This window comes from Cajanus cajan, chromosome 7 (assembly GCF_000230855.2).
Source record: "Cajanus cajan strain Asha chromosome 7, NIPB_CcT2T_4, whole genome shotgun sequence".
Taxonomy (NCBI): Eukaryota; Viridiplantae; Streptophyta; class Magnoliopsida; order Fabales; family Fabaceae; genus Cajanus; species Cajanus cajan.
Window position 1 is genome coordinate 26,174,309 of NC_138523.1, and position 9,060 is coordinate 26,183,368.

The following is a 9,060-nucleotide window of genomic DNA, read 5'->3' on the forward strand; positions in this document are numbered from 1 at the left end:
CTTTTTTTCTTAGGTACTCTTTTAATTGCCTAAGTTCATCCCTAACACTAGACCCAGTACTACAAGAGTTATGACCATGTACACTAGAATGATCACTCATCTTTGATCAAGAAAAGGTTTTCACAAATTTGTTTCAAAAGGTTTGGTAAAAAGATTTTCACAAAGAGTGAGTGATGAAAAAGGTTTTCACAAAAAGGTTTTCAAAGGTGCAAAATTGGTATGAAAAGGCCTAAGTGTACAAAGTGAACTATCAAGGGCTAAGGTTTTCACAAAAACGACTACTAAGAATCACTTAAAAATCAAGTCTTTTCAAGTAAAAATCACTAAGCTTTTTCACACTTTTCTCACAAAAATTATTTTCACAATACTAAGGTGTGTGATGTGCGTGACCCCCTAGTAGGCAAATGAAGTCTTCTAAACGAAACAAATAAACAAAGTAAAGTCCTAGGAAAATATACTACCAAAGCTTTAAAACATGCAAAGGAAAGTAGTTAAAGCATATGCTAGTCGGTTTCCTAGGTGAAGGTTTTCAAATCACCTTCAAACTACACTAAACTACCACCAAAAAATGAAGAGGTTTAAAATGGCCAATTACAACCAAAATGAAAGAAAGTAAAGGCCAGAATACAAAAAGGCCGAAAATTTAATAAGAAAGAAACAAGTTGAAAAGAAAAATTGCAAGTCTTCAAGTCTTCAACTCTCCACCCGTTCACATGGAACACCCAAGGTTAGCTTTTAAATGGTGTTTGCACTCTTTGATTTAGTGTAATCCTCCAAATCTCCTTGAACTCAAATCGGACAGCACTCAATCCACCAAGAAAGGGTGTGGTGTTTAGAAGCTTTCCTCACCTAGGTCAAGAAGAAACCAAAACCCAAGAGTACAAGAGACCAAGAAAGAAAAACTAAAAGGGCACAATTAAAAAGGTTAAACTCAAGTAGATTTGTTGAAACAAACTTAAGAGTAGAAAGAAAGATTCAAAAACTAAAATTAAGGCACATTAACAAAAGGCAAGCACACAAAAGAGTAATTCCTAAAATGGCACTAGAATAGAATTTATCAAGAAGGCTAAGCAATGGAATGATGCACTTAATACGTTTGATTTAATGTCTCATTCAGCCATTAAGTTTTGTCCATAAGTCCAAAATAACTCCAAGTGTCAAGGTATGAAAATTTGGTCCAAAAACTCCACAAGTCGAGCAAATGTTCTCTTTTTCTTTCATCTTTGATTCTTTTGTTCCTTTTTAGGCTTGGATAGGTCTCGATTATATGTCCAAAGGTCCAGCCACAATATCCTCTTTTTTTTATATTTTGTACTCTTCTTTTGTTTGGGTTTTACACTTGTGAAAGTTGATTTGATTAGCAATTGTTTGGAGTATCTTTCATTGTAACTTATGATGGCTCAATGAGATAAGATTTGAGTGTTTTCTTAAAGTTTAAGTGTGCAAAAGTACAGCAGCAAAATATGCACATCAAAGTCATATTTTTCACACTCAAATCATCAAACAACATATAGGAATGTAAGTGCATTAGGATGTAGTCAAGAATGACCAAAAATTTTAAAGCAAGAATGTGCAAAGGATATAATCACACATGATATTTTAGTGATATGGAACAAGCTAGAACTAATTAGCATGCATGATTGACTTCTCTAAAGCACATATAAGTCCCGGCCAATTCATCAAACATATGGCATGCATGTCATATTTTTCTATTTCAATGGTTAAGCATAAAAACTTGGAATTTCTTTTCAAGGTAGTTCAAAGAGACAAGCTATTATGACAAAACCGGATGGATTAAAAAAAATAAAAAGCATTAATATATCATGCAGCCCAAAATTTCCAGCAACTCAAAAATGTAAAGAAAAAGGCAAGAACCTAAATAAGAAAGCCTAAAATGCCAAGATGATTCACAAGGAAGATATGGTATGAATCAATACAAGAAAGGAGATTTATGGATCATCAAAATATGGCAATTATGATGATTCATTTAAGCATACTTAGAAGACAAACAAGGATTGTAGACCCCTAAAATTGTCCGGGTCGGAAATAAGACTCGAAGACTCTCGAAGATCAAAGGAAAGTCAGCCAAAGGGACTCTTAGAAGACCGTGGGATGACAATCTGTAGGTTTAGAGGTCTTAGAGTAGCAAAAAATAAGAAAGTGGAGGGAATGAAGCCCAATACGGCCTCCCAAAAGTTCAGTACGGCCGTATTGAACATTTTAAACTACAATACGGCCGCACTGAACTCAATACGGCCGTATTGAAGTTTCTGAACTTCAATACGGCTGCACTGAACTCAATACGGCTGCACCGAACTTCAATACGGCTGCACTGAACTCAATACGGCCGTATTGAGGTTTTTTGAACTTCAATACGGCCGTACTGAATTCAATACGGCCGTATTGTAGTTCAAAACTTCAATACGGACCGTATTGACCCCCAGAGGCCGTATTGCGCCTCATCCCTATAAATATGACGTCAATTGGACGTCATTCTACACTTTTACACTGAGTTTTAACCCTCTTCTTGAGTATTCTGGGTTTTTTTTGAGCAGTGCTCTGCCTAGAAATCACTCGGAGAGTTGATCCGACAAAGTTCTCGAGTTCTGAGCTTTTTGCTTGAGTCTCGAACTGAGTCGAAGGGAAATCCTCTAGATTTCCATAGTTAAAATTTTCTAGGAGCGAGCGAGCGGGCTTGTAGAGCGAGGGAACGCCAAAAAGCTTCCCAGTTTTACTTGAATATAAAAGCACGCTTCAAAGGTTTCTTCTTAAGTCCTTCCTTTTACTGCTTTCTGTGTGTATATTTAACTGTCATCATGTAGATAGTTAAGTTATAATTGTTTAGAATAAATAGGGGTAATTTAGTAATTTCGCACTATTATTTTTAGAAATAATCTGTCATAGGGAACCCGAAAGGGGCGCTGTGGGGTGCTAACACCTTCCCCACGCGTAACCGACTCCCTTACCCGACTCTGGTTGTCATGGCCGAAGTCGATTTTTGAATCGATTGCCTTAAACTTCTTTTTCCAATGTTTTGAGTAAAACATTGGTGGCGACTCCATGAACCCTTCCTTTTTATGAAAACCGCTAATCCATGGAGGGTCCCGCTTGGGATTAACATGGATTGGTGAGCCTTTTAATAAAATTGCTCGTTTGACAAGGTCTCAGTTTGAGAATAAGTCATTCTAGCAATCCATATTTTTAAACAAATAAAAGAGTCCAACCATCCTTCGCGAATGCCGGAAGCCCGTTTCGGGCCGGTGGCGACAGATGGCGACTCTGCTGGGGAAGCCTCGAGAGTCAGTCCCATTTAGTGACAGATTATTTTTAACAAATAATAGTTAAAATTACTTCATTACCCCTTGCTTGTATGATAACATGTTTATCTAATTGGCTTTAATAACTGTTGTTTGTTTAATTTTCCGCAATTGTTTGAAATACAAACTGCACACGAACCTTTGCACACAACAGTTCCCTCTATACCCGGGGGCATGAGTGGTAAGCCATAGGGAGTGGATGTTAGTACGGCCGGTTGTCGAATGGGTCTATAGGTGCCCGTAGACCGTTGTCGGAAAGCATCACTCAAGGTGATAACCATGAACTCGAGTCCGACAGTGCGTTGGAGCTTTCCATCGGCTTACGACGAGAGGAATTGGGTCCCTATAATGGGGGCACCTTGGGGGCCTCAGACCGGTGAGAACAGTTAGAACCACCTTGAATATGCACTTTTCTGCAGGATACCCCTACCTCGTGATTCGCTCGTGACTGTTCGTGGATGAGTGAATTGTTTGTGTAAATGCTTATGTGCAATTGTTTGTGCATTAATAAATAACCTCGTGATAAGGTCTAAGAATAAATCCCCATGCATGAAAAATGCCATGACATGAGGGAAAAGACCATGTGTGAAAATATAATAAAAGTGAGGAGCATGTACATCATTACCAATAAGTTATCATGCATCCTCATAAACCATGCATTTTAGGTTGTCGCCACCGGCCCGAAACGGGCTTTCGGCATTCGCGAAGGATGGTTGGACTCTTTTATTTGTTTAAAAATATGGATTGCTAGAATGACTTATTCTCAAACTGAGACCTTATCAAACGAGCAATTTTATTAAAAGGCTCACCAATCCATATTAATCCCAAGCGGGACCCTCCATGGATTAGTGGTTTTCATAAAAAGGAAGGGTTCGTGGAGTCGCCACCAATGTTTTACTCAAAACATTGGAAAAAGAAGTTTAAGGCAATCGATTCAAAAATCGACTTCGGCCATGACAACCAGAGTCGGGTAAGGGAGTCGGTTACGCGTGGGGAAGGTGTTAGCACCCCACAGCGCCCCTTTCGGGTTCCCTATGACAGATTATTTAAAAATAATAGTGCAAAATTACTAAATTACCCCTATTTATTCTAAGCGATTGTAAATTAACTATCTACATGATGACAGTTAAATATACACACAGAAAGCAGTAAAAGGAAGGTCTTAAGAAGAAACCTTTGAAGCGTGCTTTTTATATATCAAGTAAAACTGGGAAGCTTTTTGGCGTTCCCTCGCTCTACAAGCCCGCTCGCTCCCTCCTAGAAAATTTTAACTATGGAAATCCGGAGGATTTCCCTTCGACTAAGTTCGAATCTCCAAGCTAAATGCTCGGAATTCCAGAACTTCGTCGGATCGACTCCCAGAGAGATTTCTAGGGCAGAACACTGCTCAAAAACCCCAGAATACTCAAGGAGGGAGTCAAAACTCAGTGGAAAAGTGTGAAATGACGTCCAATTGACGTCATATTTATAGGGATGAGGCTCAATACGGTTTATGAGGGTCAATACGGTCCGTATTGAAGTTTTGAACTACAATACGGCCGTATTGAATTCAATACGGCTGTATTGAAGTTCAAAAACCTCAATACGGCCGTATTGAAGTTCAGTGCAGCCGTATTGAGTTCAATGCAGCTGTATTGAAGCTCAGAAACTTCAATACGGCCGTATTGAACTTCTGGGAGGCCGTATTGGGCTTCATTCCCTCCACTTTCTTATTTTTTGCTACTCTAAGACCTCTAAACCTACAGATTGTCATCCTAGGGTCTTCCAGGGTCTTCCAGGAGTCCTTCCGGGTGACTTTCCTTTGATCTTCGAGAGTCTCGAGTCTTATTTCCGACCCGGACAATTTTAGGGGTCTACATAGGTTCACCAATACCTCTTGACATGAGTAAAAGAGACCCATAATTATCGAGTTTCTCCGTTGGGGAGGGATCATAAGTCAAGGAGGGTGGTAACACTCTGTTTTAAAAAGGCAGCGCCTTAAAAGTGGAGGGTTATCAAGCTCATGTCAAGAGCGTATTCATTCCATAAAATAAATTGATTAAGCATTCATTTTAGAAAGTGGCTGGTCATCTCTCTGTCCTCACGCGCGCGCAGAAAATCAAGAAGATGGATGCGTTGGAGGAACAAAATAAGAAGCTTACAGCCGAGCTCTCACAGCTCAAGGAGAAAATGGCGCAAATGATGGAACTCATGCGTCATCAAAACGTGAATGGGGCTCACCACAGTGACCATGAGTCCCATCATGAGGAGGATCATGAGGAAGAACAAGACCCTCCGCGAGCTGTACCCCTTGGGGCGGGGATTACGATTAGAGAGCCTGAAATTTCAAAAGACCAATTCCGCGCTCTAGAAGACCGGCTGAGGGCTATGGAGGGGCATGATTTTGATATTAAAGATGCCGCCGACATGTGCTTAGTGAGGGACATCCATATCCCTCCCAAATTCAAAGTGCCCGATTTCCCAAAATATGTGGGATCGACTTGCCCCAAAAGTCATCTCACCATGTATTGCCGAAAAATGGCTGCATATGTGATGGAGCTAAGTTGAAGAAGATTGGTGAACTTCAACTTCTCCATGCTTAGGACCGAATCTCTTGAGGTTGACCTTAGAAGAATCTTGAAATCTCCATGAAGAAGTCTTCAATGGAGGTGAAGCCTTGGAAGAAGGTTCGGTTACTTCTCTTGGATGGAGAAGCTTGAAGAACCTAAGCTAAGGTTTGAAGAACTTTGGAGGATTTCTTAGAGTAGAAAATCCTCACGGTTTTTAGGACTCTTGAGTTGAGAGAAATCTGAAGATTTAATCTCATTTATGTTCAAAAGTGTCTTACAAAGTGTAGAAATCAAATATATAGGGAGAGGTAGCTTGTAGGAGAAGCTAACCTTAACCATGGTTCACTAGGAACCATGGTAGGATTAACTTAAACTCCCACGGTTTAGCTAGCTTCTAGGAGAAGCTAACCTTGACCATGGTTCACTTAAGAACCATGGTAAGGTAAGCTTAACCTCCCTTGGTTTAGAAGCTTGCAAGACAAGCTTCAAAACCAAGAGGTGAAGCTTGAGAAATTCGGCCAAATGAGAAGCATATGAGCTAGGCGGCTTTGGACAAAAATGGCTCCATGATTTAATTTGAAAAACTTTGATTTGGTTTAGTTAGGTTCATCATATGATGATGAGACCTAGCTAAATCAAATCTATGAAAAATTAGGAGCAAAATGAGTCCAATATGCAAAATTTTGCCTAGGCCCAATTCAGGCCCAATTTCTAAGCACACCCTCAAGCATTGCTAAATATCACCCCCTTTTCCCTACTGAAAAAATATAAAATGAATGTATCATCTAGGGAGGTTAAATGGAGCTAAACTCTCCAAGTAACCTACCTTAAAAACAATATACACATAATAGGAAAAAGCAAATAAAGTGCCTCTCAAATACAAAGGCAAAAATAACCTATACAATAGACTATGTATAAACTGTACAATATGAACAAATAGAACTAGGCCTTCTCTTCATGATAGAGCATTCCAAGTGAAGATTATCTTGGGCCTAACAAGCCCATTAGTCTTCTCAAGATCCAGCTCTTCCTGTATCCTCCTAGCCATAGCTCTGGTCACTGGGCCCTTGGCCCATGGTCTATCATCCCCTCCTTCTTGAGAAGGATTTGTCCTCAAATCTGTAGGTTCTTCTTCCTCATCATAACCTGCAAAGGGAATAAGATCACTTATATTAAAAGTGTTACTTACTCCATAATCACTAGGAAGATCTAACCTGTAAGCATTATCATTAATTCTTTGGAGGACTTGGAAGGGACCATCTCCTCTTGGGTTGAGTTTTGACTTTCTTTGAGAAGGAAACCTTTCCTTTCTCAAGTGAAGCCAAACCCAATCCCCTTCCTCAAAAATGAGGGTTTTTTTTCCCTTGCTTCTTTCTAAAGCAGTTCTCTCATTTTGTTGTTGTATATGAATTTTAACCTTCTCATGTAATTTCTTAATAAAGTCAGCCCTAGATACCCCTTCTTTATGAAAGTAATGAGATGAATCTGGTAGAGGTATTAGGTCTAAAGGAGTGAGAGGGTTAAAACCATACACAACCTCAAAAGGTGAGATTTTGGTAGTCTTATGGACTACCCTATTATAAGCAAATTCAATGTGGGGCAAGTACTCATCCCAAGACTTATGGTTACCCTTAAGGACTGCCCTTAACATTGTAGATAGGGATCTATTAACTACTTCTGTTTGCCCATCTGTCTGTGGGTGACAAGTAGTAGAGAAAAGTAATTTAGTTCCTAGCCTACTCCAAAGAGTTTTCCAAAAATGGCTAAGGAACTTTGTATCCCTATCTGAAACAATAGTTTTGGGAAGACCATGAAGTCTAACCACTTCCTTGAAAAAGAGTCTTGCTATGTTGCTTGCATCATCTATTTTGTGGCAGGGTATAAAGTGGGCCATTTTACTAAATCTGTCCACTACCACAAAAATAGAATCCATGCCTCTCTGGGTCTTGGGCAAGCCCAAAATAAAATCCATACTGATATCAACCCATGGAGAGTTAGCAACAGGTAAGGGTGTATAGATGCCATGAGGCATTACTTTAGACTTTGCTTGTAAACAAGCTATACATCTAGAGCAAAACCTCTCAACATCCCTTCTCATATGGGGCCAAAAGAATTTTTCTTTTAGAAAACTTAGAGTTTTTTCAACTCCAAAGTGCCCCATGAGACCACCCTCATGACTTTCTTGAACAAGGAGTTTTCTTATAGATCCTTGGGGTATACAAATTCTTCCCTCTTTATATAAGTACCCCTCAGAAATATAGAAACCTCCTTGAGGCTTTGCTAAGCATTGGGTATAATTTTCTTTGAATTCGAGATCATTAGTATACAATTCCTTAATGTGATTAAATCCCAAGATTTGAGATCCAAGGGAGATTAACAAAGTGTGTCTCCTAGAAAGGGCATCAGCCACAACATTATTTTTCCCTTTCTTATATTTAATCACATATGGAAATTGTTCTAAGAACTCTACCCACTTAGCATGCCTTTTGTTTAGCTTGCCTTGGCCCCTCAAATATTTAAGTGACTCATGGTCACTATGAATGACAAATTCTTTGGGAATACGGTAGTGTTCCCAAGTTTGAAGGGCCCTAACCAAAGCATAAAGCTCCTTGTCATAGGTAGGGTAGTTAAGAGAGGCACCTTTGAGTTTTTCACTGAAATATGCAATAGGGTGCCCACCCTGTAACAAAACCGCACCTATGCCAACTCCAGAAGCATCACATTCTAACTCAAAAGTTTTTGAAAAATCTGGTAGAGCTAGAAGTGGTGCATGAGTAAGCTTATGCTTTAAAGTTATGAAGGCATTTTCTTGTTTCTCTCCCCATATAAATTCCACATTTTTCTTGACTAAATCATTTAATGGGGAGGCAAGTGTGGAGAAATTAGGAACAAACCTCCTATAGAAGCTTGCCAAACCATGGAAGCTCCTAATATCTCCAACACTTTTAGGAGTGGGCCATTCTTGGATGGCCTTGATTTTCTCGGGGTCCACATGAACCCCTTTTTTACTAATTATAAACCCTAGAAAAACTACACTATCTACACAAAAGGTACATTTTTCTAAATTTCCAAAAAGTTGATTTTTCCTAAGAATATCAAAAACTTGCCTTAAGTGTCCTATATGATCACTTAGACTCCTACTGTATATGAGAATATCATCAAAATAAACTACTACAAATCTACCTATACAATCC